Source organism: Lissotriton helveticus, chromosome 5_1 (assembly GCF_964261635.1).
Source record: "Lissotriton helveticus chromosome 5_1, aLisHel1.1, whole genome shotgun sequence".
Lineage (NCBI taxonomy): Eukaryota > Metazoa > Chordata > Amphibia > Caudata > Salamandridae > Lissotriton > Lissotriton helveticus.
In genome coordinates this window covers 471,980,547-472,004,683 of record NC_136065.1, presented here as the reverse complement: position 1 = coordinate 472,004,683, position 24,137 = coordinate 471,980,547, and positions in this window count along the sequence as shown.

Here is a 24,137-nt window from a genome sequence, read left to right as displayed (position 1 = left end):
GGGTGGGGGGCTTCGCGTAGGCTTGATGAGGGGTGTGCGTGTTGTACTTGTGCGTGCGGGTGACTTGTACGGGCCGTTGGCGGGTGAGGGGGTTCACGTAGGCTTGATGGGGGGTGTGCGTGTCGTACTTGTGTGTGCCGGTGACTTGTACGGGCCGTTGGCGGGTGGGGTGGGTTTGCGTAGGCTTGATCGGGGGAGGGGTGTGCGTATCATACTTGTGCGTGCGTGTAACTTGTATGGGCCGTTGGCGGGTGGGGGGGTTCACGTAGGCTTGATCGGGGGGTGTGCGTGTCGTACTTGTGTGTGCGTGTGACTTGTATGGGCCGTTGGCGCGTGGGGGTGTTCGCGTAGGCTTGATGGGGGGTGTGCGTGTCGTACTTGTGCTTGCGGGTGACTTGTACGGGCCGTTGGCGAGTGGGGGGTTTACGTAGGCTTGATCGGGGGGTGTGCGTGTCATACTTGTGCGTGCGGGTGACTTGTACAGGCCGTTGGCGGGTGGGGGGGTTCGCGTAGGCTTGATGGGGGGGTGCGTGTCGTACTTGTGAGTGCGGGTGACTTGTACGGGCCGTTGGCGGGTGGGGGGATTCGCGTAGGCTTGATCGGGGGGGTGTGCGTGTCATACTTGTGTGTGCGGGTGACTTGTACAGGCCGTTGGTGGGTGGGGGGGTTCACGTAGGCTTGATGAGGGGTGTGCGTGTCGTACTTGTGCGTGCGGGTGACTTGTACGGGCCGTTGGCGGGTGAGGGGGTTCACGTAGGCTTGATGGGGGTGTGCGTGTCGTACTTGTGTGTGCCGGTGACTTGTACGGGCCGTTGGCGGGTGGGGGGGGTTTGCGTAGGCTTGATCGGGGGAGGGGTGTGCGTATCATACTTGTGCGTGCGTGTGACTTGTATGGGCCGTTGGCGGGTGGGGGTGTTCGCGTAGGCTTGATGGGGGGTGTGCGTGTCGTACTTGTGCGTGCGGGTGACTTGTACGGGCCGTTGGCGAGTGGGGGGGTTTACGTAGGCTTGATCGGGGGGTGTGCGTGTCATACTTGTGCGAGCGGGTGACTTGTACGGGCCGTTGGCGGGTGGGGGATTCGCGTAGGCTTGATCGGGGGGTGTGCGTGTCATACTTGTGTGTGCGGGTGACTTGTACAGGCCGTTGGTGGGTGGGGGGGTTCGCGTAGGCTTGATGAGGGGTGTGCGTGTCGTACTTGTGCGTGCGGGTGACTTGTACAGGCCGTTGGCGGGTGGGGGGGTTCGCGTAGGCTTGATGGGGGGGTGCGTGTCGTACTTGTGCGTGCGGGTGACTTGTACGGGCCGTTGGCGGGTGGGGGTTTGCGTAGGCTTGATCGGGGGGTGTGCGTGTCGTACTTGTGCGTGCGGGTGACTTGTACGGGCCGTTGGTGGGTGGGGGGGTTCGCGTAGGCTTGAGGGGGCTGTGCGTGTCATACTTGTGCGTGCGGGTGATTTGTACGGGCCTTTGGCAGGTGGGGGGGTTCGCGTAGGCTTGATCGGGGGGTGTGCGTGTCGTACTTGTGCGAGCGGGTGACTTGTACGGGCCGTTGGCGGGTGGGGGGGTTCGCGTAGGCTTGAATGGGGGTGTGCGTGTCGTACTGGTGCGTGCGGGTGACTTGTACGGGTCGTTGGCGGGTGGGGGGGTTTACGTAGGCTTGATCGGGGGGTGTGCGTGTCGTACTTGTGCGTGCGGGTGACTTGTACGGGCCGTTGGCGGGTGGGGGGGTTCGCGTAGGCTTGAATGGGGGTGTGCGTGTCGTACTGGTGCGTGCGGGTGACTTGTACAGGCCGTTGGCGGGTGGGGGGGTTCGCGTAGGCTTGATGGGGGGTTGCGTGTTGTACTTGTGCGTGCGGGTGACTTGTACGGGCCGTTGGTGGGTGGGGGTTTGCATAGGCTTGATCGGGGGGTGTGCGTGTCGTACTTGTGCGTGCGGGTGACTTGTACGGGCCGTTGGTGGGTGGGGGGGTTCGCGTAGGCTTGAGGGGGCTGTGCGTGTCATACTTGTGCGTGCGGGTGACTTGTACGGGCCGTTGGCAGGTGAGGGGGTTCGCGTAGGCTTAATCGGGGGTGTGCGTGTCGTACTTGTGCGTGCGGGTGACTTGTACGGGCCGTTGGCGGGTGGGGGGGTTCGCGTAGGCTTGAATGGGGGGGTGTGCGTGTCGTACTGGTGCGTGCGGGTGACTTGTACGGGTCGTTGGCGGGTGGGGGGGTTCACGTAGGCTTGATGGGGAGGGTGTGCGTGTCGTACTTGTGCGTGCGGGTGACTTGTACGGGCCGTTGGCGGGTGGGGGGATTCGCGTAGGCTTGATCGGGGGGTGTGCGTGTCATACTTGTGTGTGCGGGTGACTTGTACGGGCCGTTGGTGGGTGGGGGGGTTCGCGTAGGCTTGATGAGGGGTGTGCGTGTCGTACTTGTGCGTGCGGGTGACTTGTACGGGCCGTTGGCGGGTGAGGGGGTTCACGTAGGTTTGATGGGGGGTGTGCGTGTCATACTTGTGTGTGCCGGTGACTTGTACGGGCCGTTGGCGGGTGGGATGGGTTTGCGTAGGCTTGATCGGGGGAGGTGTGTGCGTATCATACTTGTGCGAGCGTGTGACTTGTATGGGCCGTTGGCGGGTGGGGGGTTCGCTTAGGCTTGATCGGGGGGGGTGCGTGTCGTACTTGTGTGTTCGGGTGACTTGTATGGGCCGTTGGCGGGTGGGGGTGTTCGCGTAGGCTTGATGGGGGGTGTGCGTGTCGTACTTGTGCGTGCGGGTGACTTGTACGGGCCGTTGGCGAGTGGGGGGGTTTACGTAGGCTTGATCGGGGGGGTGCGTGTCATACTTGTGCGTGCGGGTGACTTGTACAGGCCGTTGGCGGGTGGGGGGGTTCGCGTAGGCTTGATGGGGGGGTGTGTGTCGTACTTGTGCGTGCGGGTGACTTGTACGGGCCGTTGGCAGGTGGGGGGGTTCGCGTAGGCTTGATCGGGTGGGTATGCGTGTCGTACTTGTGCGTGCATGTGACTTGTATGGGCCGTTGGCGGGTGGGGGGTTTGCGTAGGCTTGATCGGGGGGTGTGCGTGTCATACTTGTGCGTGCGGGTGACCTGTACGGGCCGTTGGCGGGTGGGGGGTTCGCGTAGGCTTGATGGGGGGTGCGTGTCGTACTTGTGCGTGCGGGTGACTTGTACGGGCCGTTGGCGGGTGGGGGTTTGCGTAGGCTTGATCGGGGGTTGTGCGTGTCGTACTTGTGCGTGCGGGTGACTTGTACGGGCCGTTGGTGGGTGGGGGGATTCGCGTAGGCTTGAGGGGGCTGTGCGTGTCATACTTGTGCGTGCGGGTGATTTGTACGGGCCTTTGGCAGGTGGGGGGTTCGCGTAGGCTTGATCGGGGGGTGTGCGTGTCGTACTTGTGCGTGCGGGTGACTTGTACGGGCCGTTGGCGGGTGGGGGGGTTCGCGTAGGCTTGAATGGGGGTGTGCGTGTCGTACTGGTGCGTGCGGGTGACTTGTACGGGTCGTTGGCGGGTGGGGGGGTTTACGTAGGCTTGATCGGGGGGTGTGCGTGTCATACTTGTGTGTGCGGGTGACTTGTACAGGCCGTTGGCGGGTGGGGGGGTTCGCGTAGGCTTGATGGGGGGTTGCGTGTTGTACTTGTGCTTGCGGGTGACTTGTACGGGCCGTTGGTGGGTGGGGGGGTTCGCGTAGGCTTGAGGGGGCTGTGCGTGTCATACTTGTGCATGCGGGTGACTTGTACGGGCCGTTGGCAGGTGAGGGGGTTCGCGTAGGCTTGATCGGGGGTGTGCGTGTCGTACTTGTGCGTGCGGGTGACTTGTACGGGCCGTTGGCGGGTGGGGGGGTTCGCGTAGGCTTGAATGGGGGGGTGTGCGTGTCGTACTGGTGCGTGCGGGTGACTTGTACGGGTCGTTGGCGGGTGGGGGGGTTCACGTAGGCTTGATGGGGAGGGTGTGCGTGTCGTACTTGTGCGTGCGGGTGACTTGTACGGGCCGTTGGCAGGTGGGGGGATTCGCGTAGGCTTGATCGGGGGGTGTGCGTGTCATACTTGTGTGTGCGGGTGACTTGTACGGGCCGTTGGTGGGTGGGGGGGTTCGCGTAGGCTTGATGAGGGGTGTGCGTGTCGTACTTGTGCGTGCGGGTGACTTGTACGGGCCGTTGGCGGGTGGGGGGGTTCGCGTAGGCTTGAATGGGGGGGTGTGCGTGTCGTACTGGTGCGTGCGGGTGACTTGTACGGGTCGTTGGCGGGTGGGGGGGTTCACGTAGGTTTGATGGGGGGTGTGCGTGTCATACTTGTGTGTGCCGGTGACTTGTACGGGCCGTTGGCGGGTGGGATGGGTTTGCGTAGGCTTGATCGGGGGAGGGGTGTGCGTATCATACTTGTGCGAGTGTGTGACTTGTATGGGCCGTTGGCGGGTGGGGGGTTCGCTTAGGCTTGATCGGGGGGGGTGCGTGTCGTACTTGTGTGTTCGGGTGACTTGTATGGGCCGTTGGCGGGTGGGGGTGTTCGCGTAGGCTTGATGGGGGGTGTGCGTGTCGTACTTGTGCGTGCGGGTGACTTGTACGGGCCGTTGGCGAGTGGGGGGGTTTACGTAGGCTTGATCGGGGGGGTGCGTGTCATACTTGTGCGTGCGGGTGACTTGTACAGGCCGTTGGCGGGTGGGGGGGTTCGCGTAGGCTTGATGGGGGGGTGCGTGTCATACTTGTGCGTGCGGGTGACTTGTACGGGCCGTTGGCAGGTGGGGGGGTTCGCGTAGGCTTGATCGGGTGGGTATGCGTGTCGTACTTGTGCGTGCATGTGACTTGTATGGGCCGTTGGCGGGTGGGGGGTTTGCGTAGGCTTGATCGGGGGGTGTGCGTGTCATACTTGTGCGTGCGGGTGACCTGTACGGGCCGTTGGCGGGTGGGGGGTTCGCGTAGGCTTGATCGGGGGGGTGTGCGTGTCGTACTTGTGCGTGCGGGTGACTTGTACGGGCCATTGGTGGGTGGGGGGGTTCGCGTTGGCTTGAGGGGGTTGTGCCTGTCGTACTTGTGCGTGCGGGTGACTTGTACAGGCCGTTGGCGGGTGGGGGGGTTCGCGTAGGCTTGATCGGGGGGTGTGCGTGCCGTACTTGTGCGTGCGGGTGACTTGTACGGGCCCTTGGCAGGTGGGGGGGTTCGCGTAGGCTTGATCGGGGGGCTGTGCGTGTCGTACTTGTGCGTGGGGGTGACTTGTATGGGCCGTTGGCGGGTGGGGGGTTCGCGTAGGCTTGAGGGGGGTGTGCGTGTCGTACTTGTGCGTGCGAGTGACTTGTACGGGCCGTTGGCGGGTGGGGGGGTTCGCGTAGGCTTGATCGGGGGTGTGCGTGTCGTACTTGTGCGTGCGGATGACTTGTACGGGTCATTGGCGGGTGGGGGGTTCACGTAGGCTTGATGGGGGGGGGGTGTGTCGTACTTGTGCTTGCGGGTGACTTGTACGGGCCGTTGGCGGGTGGGGGGTTTGCTTAGACTTGAGGGGGGTGTGCGTGTCGTACTTGTGCGTGCGGGTGACTTGTACGGGCCGTTGGCGGGTGGGGGGGTTCGCGAAGGCGTGAGGGGGTGTGCGTGTCGTACTTGTGCGTGCGGGTGACTTGTACGGGGCGTTGGCGGGTGGGGGGGTTTGGGTAGGCTTGATCGGGGGGTGTGCGTGTCGTACTTGTGCGTGCGGGTGACTTGTACGGGCCGTTGGCGGGTGGGGGGGTTCACGTAGGCTTGATCGGGGGGCTGTGTGTGTCATACTTGTGCGTGCGGGTGACTTGTACGTGCCGTTGGCGGGCGGGGGGGTTCGCGTAGGCTTGAGGGGGGTGTGCGTGTCGTACTTGTGCGTGTGAGTGACTTGTACGGGCCGTTGGCGGGTGGGGGGGTTCGCGTAGGCTTGATCGGGGTGTGTGCATGTCGTACTTGTGCGTGCGGATGACTTGTATGGGCCGTTGGCGGGTGGGGGGGTTCACGTAGGCTTGATGGGGGGGTGTGTGTCGTACTTGTGCTTGCGGGTGACTTGTACGGGCCGTTGGCGGGTGGGGGGTTCGCTTAGGCTTGAGGGGGGTGTGCGTGTCGTACTTGTGCGTGCGGGTGACTTGTACAGGCCGTTGGCGGGTGGGGGGGTTCGCGATGGCGTGAGGGGGGTGTGCGTGTCGTACTTGTGCGTGCGGATGACTTGTGCGGGCCGTTGGCGGGTGGGGGGGTTCGCGTAGGCTTCATCGAGGGGTACACGGGTGGTATGTGTTGATGCCGCTTGCTGTGATGCGAAAAATCCCGTACGAATCAATCTTAATGCGCAAATACTTTGGCCCGTACGAATCGCGGACAGGCTTTCCCTACAGGATCCTACTAGTGTGGTTGTACGGCATGTTTACAAATCGTACAGTAGGATTTCCGATGCTAATTCGTACGGGTCATCGGCTGTGGTTTGTACAGTTCGCTGATATTCGTACGGCAATCGACGGAAATGGATCGTAATACCCAGGTCGGACTGTAGTTTCCCACTCGTACGGATTCGGTTATGAATACGAATAGTACGGCGGATTATTTTACCGGATCGGAATCGGCCCCTAAATGTCTCATGGCTATTTCATAGACAGTTTAGACAGGCTCAAAAGAGATTGAGAAAAAGAGAGAGCAACCATATTTTTTCTTACCCTTTATTTGTAGAGGAGCTAGCCTCCTCCCCCCATTTTGACAGTAGGAAACCTGAAACAGGTTTCACTTCTGTCAACACTATCAACCCCTATTTGTAGAAACTGGGCATAAACAAACTCTGAGGAGGTAAATAATACGTTGAAGCTTAAAACATGAATACGTTGAAGCTAAAAACATGAATACCCAACCAGCAATTACCTTAGCATGAGTGTGTATAGTACTTTCTTTTGCCAAAAACAAAGTAAGCAAACTTCTCCTTCTCTCCCTGCGCTGCCATCTCGTCTTTCAAAGAGTTTCAGAGGTCAAATTGTCAAAAGCAAACCTTGCTCTGAGCCCTGTTAGGCTTCTAAATGTGGAACTCGACCTTTTAACCCATTAGCAGCTGTCCCATCTTATGTGCAAGGCTTCCATGCGACCTTCCCCATTTGGCCATCACAGTTCAAGTAACTCTCGAGAAGCATGGCTGGAAAATATTGCTGCTCCGTGCCAGTGTGCTGACAAATTTTGTTACGGTAGGATGTTATTTATACTCTTTATTATTTGTTTTATTCTTGTGTACTACGCTTTTCTAGTAACCTAAAAAAGTGACTCAAAGTATTTCAATTTTCAGAATGGCCTAATTTTCTCCTAGTATTCTTGTGCATAAAAGCAAAAGATTGCATAAAGGCTTGCAATGTAATTCTTATGTTTGTACGGCTACTTATTGCATAACTTTGTTAGTGCCCTAATATTCAGTAATACTGTGATTGCTAGAGAAACTTAATATTCACCCTTTTTAATTTGGTGTAAGCACAAAAGCTTTACTGAAACATAGACATTTTCTTTCACCCTTTAGAAATAAGTAATTATTTACTATGAGATCCACCAATATGGAAAAGCAGGATAGGAAGTCCTGACTTGTATTCTTTCTGTTTTATCCAAAATAATCAATTTCTATTTTAAAAATTTCAAGAGTGCTGCTACATTTTACATCTATTTTTAATATTTGTTATATCCTAGTTTTGTAAAAACACACAAATTCCTTTTTTCTCTGTGAGGCCTACTTTTTCCTATATAGTGCCTTTTCCTAGGAACAGTCATTAACATTTATCATGTAACAATTAGTTTTAAATACACACTGAGGTAACCAGGTCCGTCTCTACCAAACCACTCCCCCGCACTCCTACAAATCTATTTCTGCTGACCTGTTCTGCTTTTTTGACACGTCCTGGGTTAACAGCTGCTACCAAAAGCCTCTGATTCTACTGAAGGTGGTTCCATACATTTGTACACATGTTTTAAAGTTTAGTACTTTGAGGCTATGTATAATGATCTCTTATTATATTCAAATATTTGCAGATGGGAGGAGGAGCCTAGCGACGAACGAAGATGGCCGCATAAGCCCTCGGCTCCGATGACCTCCGCCTATTGCTTGAATATCCTGAAATATATCCTGCTTTCGCGCCTCACCCCCGTGTGGGGTAATCTTTGCTGACACTGGCGGTGTGGTCCCGAGAACTTTCCCACCCTGATTGGCGGAGTTGTGTCATGTGAAAGATCTTGGCCTGGAGTCGCCTGTAAGCCGGGCCCTCGCTTAATGACCCAGCCGGGTTGCGGTGCATCAGAGGCGGCTGGATACCCCAGACGCGGTCCGGACGATTAACCTGGAGGATTTCCCAGCCCTATGTTAGTGAGGTGCCTGAGGTCCTCTACACACTGCGGGGGTGTGCGTATCCTGAAGGTGGCTGAGAGGTCGGGGGTTCCCTTCCCGGAGGTTGGGCGGCCCGCCGGGTTGGTGCTGCCGACCGAGAGGCCCCGTCACTGCTCTGAGGTGAGCCTTCACTCCCCGCCTGCCCGATTCGCACTTCGGTCCCCCGGGAGAATCGGGTGCTCTGAATTTACATGTCTGGAGCTGACTGTGTGGAGGCGGTGCGGGGTGATAAAGAGCCGTCTTTGAGGACCTTGATGGCCGCCATTAAGGAGCTACGATCCTTCATGGTCTCTACCCTCCAGAAGACGATCGCGGATGCCATCGAAACTGCCCGATCGCGCAAGGACCCTGACCTGCCTGATGCCCCTAAGCTGGCTGTTTTGTCTACGCTATTCCCGGCACCTACGAATCGAGACTCCCTTCATATCGCAACCTCGCAATTGTCGCCTGGAACACAACGTGCTAGTGATCCTATTGTCCCGGAGAGACGCCCACCATTATCGGCGCATCCGTCCACAAACGTGTTTCTGGTTTTCTCTTCTCCTGAGCCTACGGCTAATGCGACCCGGCGGATGCTGCGAACGTTCCTCGATTGTTTTGACTTTGCCCAGAGTTTGAGCTCGACATGGTCGTATTTTGGCTGGAAGACGGCTGGTGTCATGGCGGCTGTGGATCGTGACGGACTGCGGTTCTTGATCGGACTCCTTATGCAGGTTCACAGACTGGCTGGGACTTTTACGGGATACGTGCTGGTGCAGTTGGCTGTACTCACTGTGAACATTCGAAGGGGTCAAGGGTGAGACTGCTGTAGATCTCGACTTTAGGGGTGCATGAAGATCGGGGGATCCGCCATTTTGTTGTGGTGGGGCGGTGTCGGACGCCTTCCCTGGGTTTTATTTTAAAAAACTTGCTTATAGAAACGCTAGGCTTAGGACTGGGGCTGTGCGTCACAGGGGGGGGTAAGGGGACCGAGGGCAATTGTGATTTTTCTCCTCCTCCGTCTTTTTTCATTTTCTTCTTTTTTCCTTTTTCTATCTTTATATATTTCCCTTTTCTTGCTATATTTCGGGTTTTTTGACACTGGGCGACAGGCACGCTGCTAGGGGGGTAGGCCATGGCCATCTGCAGAGGTGCAGGGTGGGGGGAGGATGGGGTATTATTGTTTTTCCGTTTCTTGTTTCTATGGCCTCTTTTTTCTTCATTGGTTTAACTGGATAGTCTGTTTCTTTTCTCTCTTTTTGGGTTCTGGGATCGGTACAGTAAATTATCTGCTTTTGAATTCTTGACGTTGGACCGTGGGCTTCGCTTATAAGTGTTCTTCGTTATGCCTCCCCGTGTACGGGCAATAGCCGGGTGTGCTTAGGGTTTGATTGCATGTGTATGCTGACTGCCCGCCTCAAAGATGCCGATAGATATGTTGTGTTTGCTTACTCACACGCCCGATTATTTTCTATGATCTAGATTCTGTGACTGATCCCTCCTTTCTTTCTCGTTTTCTGCTCTTTTTTGTTATTATATTGAAATTCGTTCCTTCTAACGGTCAATATCCTGTTTTAAAACTTTTAAATTAACCTCATTCATCCTGCGCAAGATTTGTTTGTACTGAAACAGTCCTGGTCTCTAATCCTGCTGCTGTGCCTCCGGGATGTTCGGCTGAATAGCTGTGTGCACCCTGTTTCTAAATAAAGGTTTTCAAAAAATAAAAATAAAAATAAAAATATTTGCAGATGCTTGAAAGTAAATGTGATTATTATTTGCTTTCAAAATAAAACATTCACAGAAAATGCAAGCAAGAAAATATTTTGCTAAACTACTGTAATATTTTAGGTACTATATCTTTGCAGCATTATTTAGTAACATGGTGATGTGTGCTATTATTTCCCTAAATATTCATACTGGAAAATCTGTTTAACCAGTTTAAATACATTTATAGAAAACAAAAGTAAATAAGCATTGCCAAAGCCAGTAGGTCTGAAATTGGAGGTCAGTCTTTTGATTATTTTTTTTTCAATGCATGCCTTTTTCTAAGCATGGTTTTTCTAAACCCATATCAGTGTTGGAGCTACTGGGCCCTCACCATTCTAACAAGCATTGGCAAAAGCAAAAATTGTTTTTTTGGTCTCAAAAAGTACACTTTGCCCCAGGATTCTGGGCACTGTACAAAACTACTTTGTGTGTCAATATGCTCCTTGTGAAACAGCAGAATACTGTCACTCACAGTGATGCCAGCTGAGAGAGAGAGTGACAGGCATAATTTTAATATACACAAAAGTTCATGGCTAAGTGCATGCATGGTATATATCCTTGCATATATAGGCCAAGAAATAGTACTCCTAGAAAATATTTGTGAAGTGCATTTTTCCATGAGCAAATTTGTATGTGTAGATTTGCTCATGTGATCATCTGAATGTTTCCAAGTTCACTTTTCCTCCAACCACTTTTTCCTAACCCTGGAAGAAGTTTTACGTCTGCCACTGTCCAAAGTAAGTTTCCAACCCTTCTCATTATGAGAATATTTGAGAAGAATTAGTGAACACCCTTAAACATGCAAGTCACTAGGTTTGCACAGACTCAAAAGGGCATTCCAACCCTGGAACTATTGCTTACCACTAACTTCAGCCCCAGTATCTAGACCTGCAGAATCGTGGCAACATAAGGGAATTGCTAGTATTCAAACCCTACTATGGTATGAGCCCTGGAATAATCAGAGATGCTATAACAAAACTTTTATATAATGAGATTGCTGCCATAATTTGTTGCAGCATTGCATGGCACAAAAGGGACAAGTAGAATACAGGACACTGTATGCAAAACCAGTCTCCTCTTATATGCTATACCTTGTAACTGCTTCACTGTCCATAGTACTTAACATATTTTCTATACTTCATATGCTTACCTTCATTTGGATTTTTCTCTCCTGATGGTTTTTTAAACAGCTTTCTAGTGAGCTTACCATGATTTTCATTTGGGATCCTGTCTTGTGATATCTGCTTTTTACTTACAATGTGCGCGTATACCCTTAAAGATAAATTCAAAAAGTCTCCTACAAGGGAACAATTGTTAGGCCACTTTCCTTCTCTCATGCACTAACTCTTTATATAAATCATGAAACATAGAGGTTCAGTACTGAAGATCAATTACCTATTCAAATACAGTCATTCATCCATGACATAACTACGCATATTTCAAAATAATTCCCTGTGTTCCGGTGCAACCAGCAAATCAGAAGCTCCACTCACTATATTCTGAGAGGTTTCTTTTTGTGGGTAAAATCAATACCCCCTCCTAGCATAGGGTCTCCTGAGAAATGGATGTTTACAAAACCCCCAAAGGGTCTAGCCATTTGTCAATATATATTGACATAAAGTAACTTAGATACTTATCAGTCACCTGCTTCACTACTTCTTATATGTGTAGGTACACATAAATTATTCTCTAACCCAGGCTCTCCTGCAGAGTATGCCACATATCAATTAGTAAATTGATACAGAGAATATTTTTTAAAACATTCTCTACAGTCCCCTGTCTATTTTAAATGCCAGTCAATGCCCCTTTTATTAATACTATGTGTTAAATACATATTTGAAAGACTGAAAGGTCACTTGCAGCAAGGCAAGTTAGTTATTTAGCTTACATCTCACTTACCAACTGGTGTCATCACAGTCCTCCAATATGTCCCACATTCTGACACCATTCTGATGGGAAAATACTGGCACCCTCCCAGGAGCATATGAATGAAACTCACCAGACATAGCAGGTTTGCTCAGAAACAGAGTGAAATGTATTTAATGGTACCAAAAGCATGCATCATTGCTAATTAGCAAGGAACAAGTCAGATCTGCCACCTTAGGGCCTCTCAGACCGCTTCTTCCCACAGTGACAGATTTCTAGGTGTTATATACCTTGACTAATGCCATGTCAGTGGAACTAGAATAAGGCACCACGCCAAATATGGCTGACATGGATATGCAATGTCTGCACCATGCAAAACAGCCAGATATGGGCAGACCAGAAAGGCAGGCTCTGCACTGTGTAACACTTGCATATCATGTAGACAAGCAAAGTGACCTCTAAGGGGGTACAGAATAGCTTGTTGAAGCTTGTCCAGTCAGGGTCAGAAAGGAAGCCCTTTTGAGCTCCTGGCCTCATGTTAATGTGATCTTATATAAGCAAGACATCTTTGGAAGTACATGCAAATTAATTTATATGGATATTCATATATATTTTGTAACACTGATCACCCACACTCAGTATCCACTTACACTTAGTACACATACACTTGAAATAAACGAGAACACAGTGCACATTGGATATCCACACTCAGTACACACTTACACTTAGTACACACAAACTTGGAATAAACATGAACACACTGATCATCTACACTCAGTACACATGCACACAATAGGCCTCATTTATGTGGCCCATTGTGGCACCGGAACGTGTCTTTTTTGATGTTCCAGTGGCACAATGGGCCCGCCATATTTACAAGGCCAGGTAAAGCCACTTTACGTGGCTTTTCATGACCTTGTAAGCATGTGCCCCTCTCACGCGGAACACTGCGTGATAGGGGCGTTCCATGGGTGTTGCTGTGGGTGTTCCCGCGCAACACCCATGGAATCTGATGCATTCCCAGATTTACGAGAAATCGTAAACCTGGGAATACATCAGAATCTAACACCACCCCAGGGGTGGAGTTAGGGAGGCGCAATGAGGAGAAATGTTTTAACTTCTCTTTGTTTTTTCCTTTTTCCATGTCTGCTGTATTGTGCAGCAGACTTAGAAAGAGGAAATCGCCTGAACTGATTGATTTTATGCAAGAAGGTGTCCCTTCCTGCACAAAATCAACAAGCCCGCAACACAGGCAGCCTTGCACAACACACAGGTACCCTTGCACCATGGTGCAATATTGCCTGCATTGGGGCATGGCAGCCCATTGTGTGCCAGCCCAGGGGAAAAGGACCAGAATGCACTGTATCTTATAGATACCGCGCATTCCTACCTTTTTTTTGATGTAGGGCAGCGCAGCAAGATTTTTTATGGCACTGTCCTACGTCAAAACCTCATAAATGAGGCCCCCTGTATACAAACAGACTGGACACTGAACATCTGTACTAAGTACACAAATATACACAGCACCAACCATCAGAATAAACATGAACACAGTGTGTAAACAATGGCCCATATTTATAAAGCCTTTACGTTGTCCTTGCATCACTGAAGGCGACGCAAGGACAACGCAAAGGCTTCAGTAATATTTACAAAGCCACGCATGGCCTGATTTGTGTGGCCTTGCGTAGCTTTGTAAAGAAATGTAATGCAACACAGCTGCTTGTGCTGCGTTACGTTGTATTTCAACTTGGGAGGTGGTCCATGGATGGAGCATTCCCATGCCTCCACCCATGGATTTTGGTGCATTCCCAACTTTACGAAGATTTGTAAACCTGTGAATGCGCCAAAATGCTACGCCTTCCCAAATGAGGTTTAACGAGAAGAAACATCTTTATTTCTTCTCGTTATTTCCTCTTTCCACTTGTACTGTAGAATGAGGAGAAGGCCACTGAGGATTAATTTGCACAGGAAGGTGTTCTTCCCTGCACAAAAACTAAGCTGGCCATAAAGTAGGCATCTTGTACTATGGTGCAAGGTTTCCTGTGTTAGTGCTAGGCAGCACGCAGCATACCAGCACAGTAAGAGAAGAGAAATGCTCCATTGCTTTGTAAATATGGAGCATGTCTGCTCTCTCCTTAACATGCAGCGCAGCAACATTTCTCGTTGCCCTGCGATAGGTGAAAGTTTTGTGAGTGTGCCCCTAAGTTCTCACCAAAGATAGGGCCGTATTTATGAGACACTAACGTAGTGCGTTGCAGCAAGCCATTTTGCTGTGCCATGCTGTGTTAGTTTCGAAGCACAGGAATGCAACATATTTACAACAATATGTTGCATCTCTGTGCTTTTCCCTGTGCTGGCGCACAAACTGCTGCCATGCGCCGGCGCAGGCACCTTTGGCCCATGGTGCAAGGATGCCTGCGTCGTGGGGAGATTGTTTTTGTGCGGGAAGGGGCACCGTCCTCCACGAAAACAATCAACTGAGGTAATTTCCTCTTCCAATTAGTTCTGTAGAATGCAGCATGCATTGAAAGAGGAAAAAAACCAGGAGAAATCAAAACATTTCTCCTCGCTGCGCCTCGCTACGCCACTCCTATGGATTGCTTGTAAATCTGGAAATGCATCAGTGGACATGGGTGTTGCCTGTGAACACCCACAGCAACACCCATGTCACGCCTCTAACACGCAAAGTGTTGCGTGAAAAGGGGCAATATTTACAAGCACACATAAAGCTACGTAGGGTGGCTTTACTTGTGCTTGTAAATATCATGCAGCAGGTTGTGTAGCCGCTGCGTCAAGCAACTTGGCGCACTGGCGGCGCAAGGGTCTTGTAAATAAGCCCCATAGTTCAACATCCACTTGATCCAATTCATACTTCTTTGGGGCAAAATGGTACAGCTTGTAAGGAAGGCACAGGCAATGATGAATAAAAAAATCATATATGTTATTAATGCACACATCGAAGGCAATATTTCATCAGATGTTTCTCTGCATGAATAATGAAGAACTTGATGTATTGCTGCAGTATTTGATCCAGGCCTACAGAGGGGAGACTCTAAAACCACCCTGTGTGCACACTGGTTTTAATAATCTCAGTTTAGGAACATGATCCTTTGCCTGTTCACCATTAATATTCGCCCTTCTTGAAAGGAGTGAGGGAAAATATTGGAGATTATTGCTAGAGTGGAGGAGCAGGTCAGACACAGCTGTTGTTACCCAAAGGGAGTTGTTTTAAATTTACATCCGGAAGGTCTCTGCAAACAAATAGAGGGTTATATTGAGTATATCGTTTATTGTAAAGCAGAACTGTGGAAAAAGCACTTTCTAACATCGATTTGGACGCTTCCATCCCTTCACAGCAGCCAGAACTAGAACTTTGTAAAGGGAACACTGCTGATGTCACAGGCGCCTCGGTGTGATGTCACGACGCCTAGTGTTCCGGAAGTAAATAAAGCCGCACAGGGGAAACCGCCACTGTAGCAGAAAGAAACATAGAGGTAGGTTGCCATTGACGCTGTATGTCAGCTAGCAGGCTGTCTTCGTTTACGACCCACGACTATCTCGGTTTTAGGGAGTCAATTATTAATCGTGCCAAGAAGTAGGATATTATCTTCGGTCTTCACTGCCCCCCCTTATGACCTAGAAACACATGGACTCGTCCACGGATTAGTGATGTCATAGTGACATGTTGAAAGGTCTCCATTGTGATGAGTCTTTCGTATAAAAAGTCTGTAACCTGGGCCCTGCAGCATTTGGCGCAAGTACACAGGTCAGGAAGGATCACTGCTGTGGCTGGAGCTGCTGACACAGAGAGGCCAGCTCTCCATGGACGGAACAGTCCACAAGGAAGAGTGTGGAAGCAAGGGGAAAATGTAAGTGAATAAACCAAATGGAAACTGAACTGAAAATCATACCAAAAAGTGACTTTAAATTGACTTAAGCTGGCTTAAATGTTCCCAGATACCTTAACCCTTAATTCCTTCACCCTATCTCTGACTCAGGATCCTCCTAACTTCAAACACCCATCACCATATCACCAACTCCTATTCCAACAAACCCCTCCCTTCCCCATTCCTTCCTGTCTCTGCCCTTCCCCATTCTCTTTCTGTGTCCCATGTCATTTCCCGGTCCTTACCTCTCTCTTTCTTGATCTCCTATGCCCACTCCTTTCATTGTGTCTCTTCTCCTCAAGTCTCCTCTTCGTTCCTTTCTCCTCCACCCTTGCCTTGCCACTCCCCTTTCCACTCACACTCCTCTTCCACTGAACCGTCTCTTTATTTCCTCAGCCTTAGTTCACTGCTCCCCTGATCCCCTCCCTATTTTCCATTGTGTTTCATTCCTTACCCTTCCACACACGGACACTTCAATGTCCTCCCTATATCGTCCTTTCCCCAAATGTAGCCATTTTCTTTGCTAATCTACATCTTTGCATCTTGTACCATCCTTTTCCCTTCCCCTCGCACCCTTTCCTTGGCGTGGATTAACTCCTTTTGCCTTCCCTACCGATCCTTTCTCTTGCCTTCCTCTCACTTCCATTCTTTACCCTGTTATTTCTATCCTTCTTACCAAACCTCCCCCTTGCTTTCCATTCCCCTGCACTCGTCCATTACATTACACCCAATCCCTCACTGTCCTCACCATTCCATTCCTTTCCTTTGCTTCCCTCCTGTTTAACTTCCCTACCTTCTCTCACATTTCTCTGTTCTTTTTCATTTCTCATTTCACATCTGATTTTTTCCTTCCACTTTCCGTTTGCCCTCTCCTCTCCACCCCTGTCCTCCCATCCTCCCCGCCTCTTCCACTCCTCCCCTCTTTCCCTTCCCTTTTCTCCTCTCTTCTCTTCTTCCCTTTCTATTCAACCCCCCACCTTCCCATCTTTTTGGTTAATTTCATTACTTCACATCCCATTTCATTCTGTCCTCTGCTCCCCTTTCTTTCCCTCGAGTTCCAAAACTTTCTTTCTCTGTTTCCCATTCCCTCCACTGCCCTTTGCAGTCCTTGTCTCTCATTCCTTCCCCTTGCCTTGCCTTGCCTTGCCTTGCTCTTCCCTTTCCTCTCCTCCCCTCTCCTTCCTTTCCTTTTCCTTTTTTTCTTTTCCTTTCTATTCCAGTTTCCTCACTTCCCTTCCCTTTCCCTTCCCCTTTCTTTAACTTTCAAGTAGTGGCATTTCCTTTGGCTCCATTCCCTTACCTTCTCTTCCAGCCCATTCCCTTCCATTCCTTTTCTTCCCTTCTTTCTTTTCCCTTTTTGCCTCCTCTGCTCTTGCGCTCTTGTGCATTGTGAAAGCAATGTAAGGAAAAGGGAAGGGAATGGAAGAAGGAAGAGAAGGGAATGGAATGGAAGAGAGAGGAAGAGGATGGAAAGAAACAGAATGGAGAAGAAGGGTGGAGAATGCAAAGGAAGGAGGAAGGGAAGAGATTGAAGGAGAAAGGAAAGGAAAGGAAAGGAAACAGAAAAAGAAAGTCAAAGGAAAGGAAAAAGAAGGCAATGGAAAAGAAGGTAATGGTGAGGAAGGGAAAGGAACAGGAGGGGAGGGAAGGGGAGGCAGGAAAAGAGAAAGGCTAAAGGGGGGAAGGAAAGGGTAACGGTAAAGTGGGAGGGGAGAGGAGAGGAGGGGAAGGGGAAGTAATGGGAGGGGCACGGGAAGGGGACAAAAAGGATAGGATAAAAATAAGAAAGGAGAGGAGAGGAAAGGAAAGGAAAGAATGGAAAGTAAAAGAAAGAGAAAGAAGGGAAGAACAAGGAAAAGGAAAATGAAAATAAAATCGAATGAAAGGAAAGGAAAATTAATTCAAAGGAATGGAAGGCAAGAGAAAGAAAATGAAGGAAAGGGGAGGAAAGAAAAGAAAATGTTAGAAATTGATTGAAAGAATAGAGAAAGAAAGAAATGTAGGCAATAGAATGAAGGGAAAGAAAGGATGTGGGTGCGAAGGAAAGGGGAGGAAAGCTAAGGAAAGAAAAATGAGGGGCACAGGGAGAACCGTTGTGAGAAATAAGAAGTTCATTGTTCAAAGCTGTTTGGATAACTTTACTATTGTGATTTATAAATAATCAGAATACACGCTGAAGAGGTAAGGAAGCGTCTTCTTTATTCCAGTCATCCACTCTCCATAATTGTAATAATCGTCCTCTGCCTGAACATTCTAAGGCAGGCGCCTTTGGATCATTCCACAAGTAACCGGGAAAGGGGGAAGGAAACAACCATTCCAATAAGGATCACTGCTATTAATAAGTGAAGATTAACAGGTTATAACATATGTTTATAAAATTACAACAGTTACCTTAATCAGCGTTTGGTTTAAGTTTGGATGTAGGGTCATTTTACCTCACCTGGGTCTTCTTGAGTGAATCAATATTTCCTAGTTGCCTGCATATTTGATGAGTGGAAAAGGTATTCTATTGCGTACGAGCGCGTCGCCCCACTACTTTCTCGCAGTGCGAGAAGCCAAAACATAGAATAGTAACAACTTTTAGTTTTATGTTTGCGGGCAGGGGAGGAGTGGTTTGCCCACTCCTGAGTGCGCAAAGACTATTTGGTCAGCCCGCTAGGACCACCAAAATCAGTCATGCGCACTTTGGCCTTCTCCAGCAGGCTGCATTGCCGCCTGCATGGAGAACATGCCCCCCCCCTCTAGCCCCTGGCTGAGCGCTCCAGACCAATCACAACACTGCATGCAGCATTGTGATTGGCTATGGGGAGGGAGCCTGGTGCCTGCTTCCTGTCCCTGTCGGAGGCAGGAAAACAGGAGCAGAGAAGACACAGTACCCAGCGGAAAGGTAGGTTTTAAAAATTATTTTTAAAAATTATGCTCCCCCCCCCGCGCAACCAACCCGCCCCGCGCGATCTCCCGGCGCCTGCATCCCCAACCATGAGCCATGCCGGCCACTACTGCACTAGACCATTATCTGAGAATTACCAGTAGAGGGGGGTTGGCTCCGTCCACATGTTGGGAGCCAGGAGGTCATCTTTTGGTTGGGCAGAAGATGTGTACTTCCACAAAAAGAGTTTGCCCACCACTCAGCTATGATCATTTTGGTGGAGTGCGATTTTACACCACAATTGGTAATGCCATGCCCCAATATTCTGAAAATGCAGAAATGTGATGTATTTATAATAATACGACGCGCCCCTGCATTTCCGCTAGCGCTGCCGCTAAATTTAGCTGTCTAGCGCCAACACAGGCAACCATGCCCCATAGTGCAAGGGGGCCTGCATTGCGGGAATGATTGTTCATTTGCAGGAAGGTGTCCCACACAAAAACAATCACTAATGGTGATTTGTAACTTCTATGTGTACTGCATTCTGCAGCACACATAGAAACAGCGAAACTGATGAGAAATTAATAATTTCTCCTTATTGCGCCAGTTTAAGACCAGGTTTTCCCTGGTCTTATTTTTGGCACTGCCCCATATTTACGCCAGCCTTGTAAATAGGGGGCAGCATTAAAAAGCAAAGGGTGTTGCGGCAGAACACTGCAACACCCATTGCCTGCCTTTTTCACGCTAAGTGCTGAATGAATAGTGACATTATTTACAGGGTGGCGTTAAGCCACAGTAAGTGGGTTAATGTCGCCTTGTAAATAAGGCAAAGGGGTTATCATCACCAGAACGTCAAAAAAAGTGATGTTCTGTTGGCGATAACCCTATGTAAATATGCTTCAACATTCCTTTAAAGCAAAACCTATTCGCATTGCAAATACTTGTTTTTTGACATAAAGGGGTCTATTAGGATGGCGGGCGGATCGCCACAGGTCTACCGGCGGTGGCGATCCGCCCGCCTAAACACCCCGCCGGACGGCCTATTACCCCCGCCACATTAGCATGGCGGGAGGTACCGCAGTGGACGGAAAGACCGTCCACCGCTTTTCTGCCGGTAGGCAATCGTCACGATTGCCTACCTGGTGGAAAAGGTCTGCAATATGGTGGTGGTGCCAGGCACCGCCATCCATATTACGACGGTGTAATGCCTTTCCATGGCGGAGACAGGTGCTACAGGAGTGACTCCATGAAATTCGGTCTCCAGGGCATTTTACGCTGAAGCCCGTCATGATGCAGTAAGGCCCATGTCACAGGTTCAGTGCGAAATATCTGTTTTGTAACAGTCCTTCTTCAGTGTTTAACAGATTACAGACTGTCCACACTGACTGTGTTGTGGCACCGCATTCATGGCGATCAGAAACCTCCACTAAATGCCGCATTACTATGGGGCTTATTCACAAGCTCTGTGCTTAGCCGGAGCGTCACTTTTATGATGTTACGGTGGCGCCCAGGGCTGAGCCATATTTACAAAGCCACATCAAGCCTCCCTGCATGGCTTTTCAGGGCCTTGTAGATATGGGGCCTCATTTCCAAGTCTCCTAGCTGCACTTTTGTGCCGCCAGAGAATCACTGTTTTGATGCTCTGGTGGCGCAAAGTACAGCAGCATATTTACAAGGCCACACAAAGACACTTTACGTGGCTTTTCATGGCCTAGTAAATATGTGCCCCTTTCACGCAGAACACTGCGTCCTGAGACGGCTGGCCAAACCCAAATGCGCACCAACAACAGTGCCCTGGCCACCTCTCCCCCTCCATGACGGTCCCCAATTAGGCACCGCCCCCAATACTTGGCTATTGAAAGAAAAAAAACTATAATAAATACTTTTATTATCGTTTTATTTTTTAAGTTTTGAAGCTGATAGGGGGGTGATGCTCCTCCGCCATAGCGGAGGAGCCGCCGCTGTCAATAAACGATGTTTCACTGTGGTGATCTTGTAGACTTTTCAGCATGCTTTACTTGAGGATTATGTTGATTGTTTCTCTATGGTTATTTTGAGTGAATGCAGCTCCATTTGGAAAGGTTGTTGTCGGTAACCTCTAACTAATCTTACAAGAATTCCACCAGTGAACTAGGATATGTGAAAAAAGCAGCCAAAGACAATTTTGCGAACTTTTTTTCTTTCTAAACTTGAAAACTGACTTACACTGAAAATTGCCCACTTTGTAAATGTGACAAGCGGTACTTCAAAACTGTAACAGAACAACCAAGTCGTTCAAGTATTTTATCAGTCAAGAGTAAATCTTCCAACGTGGCTCTCTGTGGTTCAGGGATTTCCCAGTTCCGGGCACTCCAGGACTCTATAAAGAAATTTCCTGCAGATAAAATAAGCTGTCATGCTGTACTGAGATCTAAATATCATACAGGGCCTGTTCAAGAAATTGTCTCCTATGGTTATTTGCAAAACTTCTTGGAGCAATGGTGCATGCTTGGGACTAGAACATCTACATCACTGGTAATTTTCCCAGGCAGTTGACAAAACCTGAACCATTCATCTGCAGGAGACTCAATCTTGACAGTTTTGAGCCGCTCAGGTAATCTAAAGAGCAAGCTTTGAGTAGTGCGTGTGACATCACACCCCACCATCATGTAACCTCTTTCTTGACCCGAAAAAAACGAAATGTGATGAGACTAAGGGGGTCATTAGTATGGCAGGCAGACTTTGTCCGCCCGCCATACCCCTGGGAAATGGGACAGCACGCTGAGGGTGCAGCAGTCCCGCACTCCCAATTAAGATGCGCCCGCCACACTGGCGGGCGCATGCCGCATTTGTAACATTGCGGCGGGTGGTGCTAAATGCACCGCCCGCCGCAATGCCACAAAGGCAGGTTGTGGCTTTCAATGCACAACGAGACAGGCACCGCCTGGTGCCTGCCACGTTGTTCATTGAAATGCAGGGGGGTACAATAGGTACCCCCCATTTGCACCCCCCACACCCAGAGTCCCTGGGGGCCCGCAACTGCCCCCCGCAAGCAGACTCCGCATGCCTTCATTGCCGCCACGGAAAGGCATGTTCCCGCCCACATTGTAATATGGCTGGTGTTGTCTAACAGACACCACCACCATATTGAACAGGCGGTCTTTCCGTCCGGCGCGGACCCTCTAGCCATTGTAATATGGCGGGGGGTCTTTGCTGCAAGGATGGCAGGCGGATCGTCCCTGCCGGGCTGGCGGTGACTACTGGCGGCCCGGCGGGGGCAATCCGCCCGCCATCCTAATGGGGCCCTAAGTGTGCCTACAAATAGATGTATCCATTAGGGTAACTATTACAAGAAGGCCAATTACTGGCTGTGAGTCATTTTTAGGTTTCACCTGCTCAGCGCTTGCACTGTGCTTGAGAAATCTATTGGTTTTAATATAAACTTAAAAGGGACTTCCATCCCGCCTCTTCTCTTTCTGGCTTCTCATTGGTTTCTGTGCGTGCCAATTAGCTTTCTTCCATTTCTATTGGCTGCAGCATATTTTCCTGCATTTACCATTGCATGTTCCTCAGATGCTTCTATTATCAGTTTCCAGCTCCCGAAATACTGTTAACATTCTCTTTGGTGAAACTATATTCCCATAAAGTTTTGCCTTTTCTCTTCCAGCATATTTATATAACAGTTTATCACCAGAGAGATGATTTGCATAGAATAACAGGATGTTGTGGGCACCGCCGAGACTCGAACCGAGATCGTCAGATCTCGAGTCAGCAGCTCTAGCCACTGCACCACATCCTCTCCACTCACATGTTATCTGTCACGGAGCTCTTTTCTTCGCCCAGACGATGATTGATGAAAACATCTCTTTTATTCATTACATAGGCGAAACCAATGCATTACTAAAGCGTGTTCCTTCTGTCTTCCTTCTCTGCTCACCCAGGGCGAGAGATTAGAATATGGGAAAGAAGCAAAGAAAAGGCCCAATGTCAGATCATGACATCAGCCAGGAGAATTCAACAGGCACACTGCCTTCTCGTCCTCAAGGCCTGTGTAATGTCTAGGCTACACTTTCCTCCTGGTTGCAAGTATGTGAAAGCAGTAAGAGCCGTAAGTGTAAACGATTTTGATGTCATTTTCATTGACCCTATGCCTACCATGGGTTAAAGACAGGGGTGTTGCTGCAGGGGGTGTGTTTGGGGTGTTACACCCTGCTAATAAATGTATTACTTAATAAATACCTGGGTACAGGAACTTTCAGTCAGGTATGGTGAGATGTCTTTTCGATTTCACCTCGGATTTTTAAATAGTCACTAAAACAAAAACACACACACTGTTGTCTCTGCGATGAAGGTCTTCAACCATGTCTATTTTACAAAAATACTGTGGACCTATTTTACAATATTTTGCTGTAGGGCAGCACCACAAGCCTTCCTGCTGCGCTCCCCTATAGCAAAAGAAAAGGGAAGAAATGCGCCCCATCTCTCAGGTACAGTGCATTCCTGTCCTCTTTCCCTGTGCTGGCACTCAATTGGCTGGCAAGCGCTAGAGTAGGCACCTTCCTGCACAAAAAAAATCAATGGAGGCGATTTCCTCTTTCTATGTGTGTTGCAAGGTGGCGCACACATAGAAGGAGGAAATACAAGGAAAAATAATGTTATTTCTCTTCATTGTGCCTCCCCTACGCCACCTCTAAGGAGGCATAGGCTTTTGACGCATTCCCAGGAATACACCTTGTTGTAAAGTGGGAATGTGTCAAATGCCATGGGTGTTACATGGGAATACCCACCGTATGCCTCCCCATCTTAGTGTGACCCAATGCACCAACTTGCACTACATTCCCTCACTACGTATCTCCAAGGCCATGAAAAGCCATGCAGGGTGGCTTTACGTGGCCTTGTAGATATAGACAAGCCCTGTGGCCCACTAGAACGTCACAAAAAGTGACGTTCCGGTGGCGCACAGGTCTTGTAAATAAGCCCCCGTGTTTTAAGTAACTTTGCAATCTGTACCTCTTCCATTTCCACTGTCCCCTAAGTCTCCCTCATGAGCAGTTGCGGCCGCAGTTGACAGTGCTGGGGCGGTGTGGGCGGGGCAGGGGGGAAGTCAACAGACAACAAGGGGGGGAATAAATAAAAAGAAAACCACTTACTGTGCGCATCGAGTGCAAGGTAAGTGTTTTTCTGTTTTTTCAAATTTTATTTTCCCACTTCGTCGTCTCTCGACTTTCCCCCAGTCCTGGTCCGTCCCACAGCTCTTACCTGCAGCAGCCGCGACTACTCATGACCAGGTTCCCATATGATGATTAACATGATTGTTGGAAAATCTAAAGCTCACCGAACCCCTTTTTTTTAACCCCTTGCGTTCTTATGACGATCCCAGCTTGTCATGAGGCACAGTGGAGCTGTGCTCATGACGAGCTGGGCTCATCATAACGGCCAAGGCCCGCCCACGCA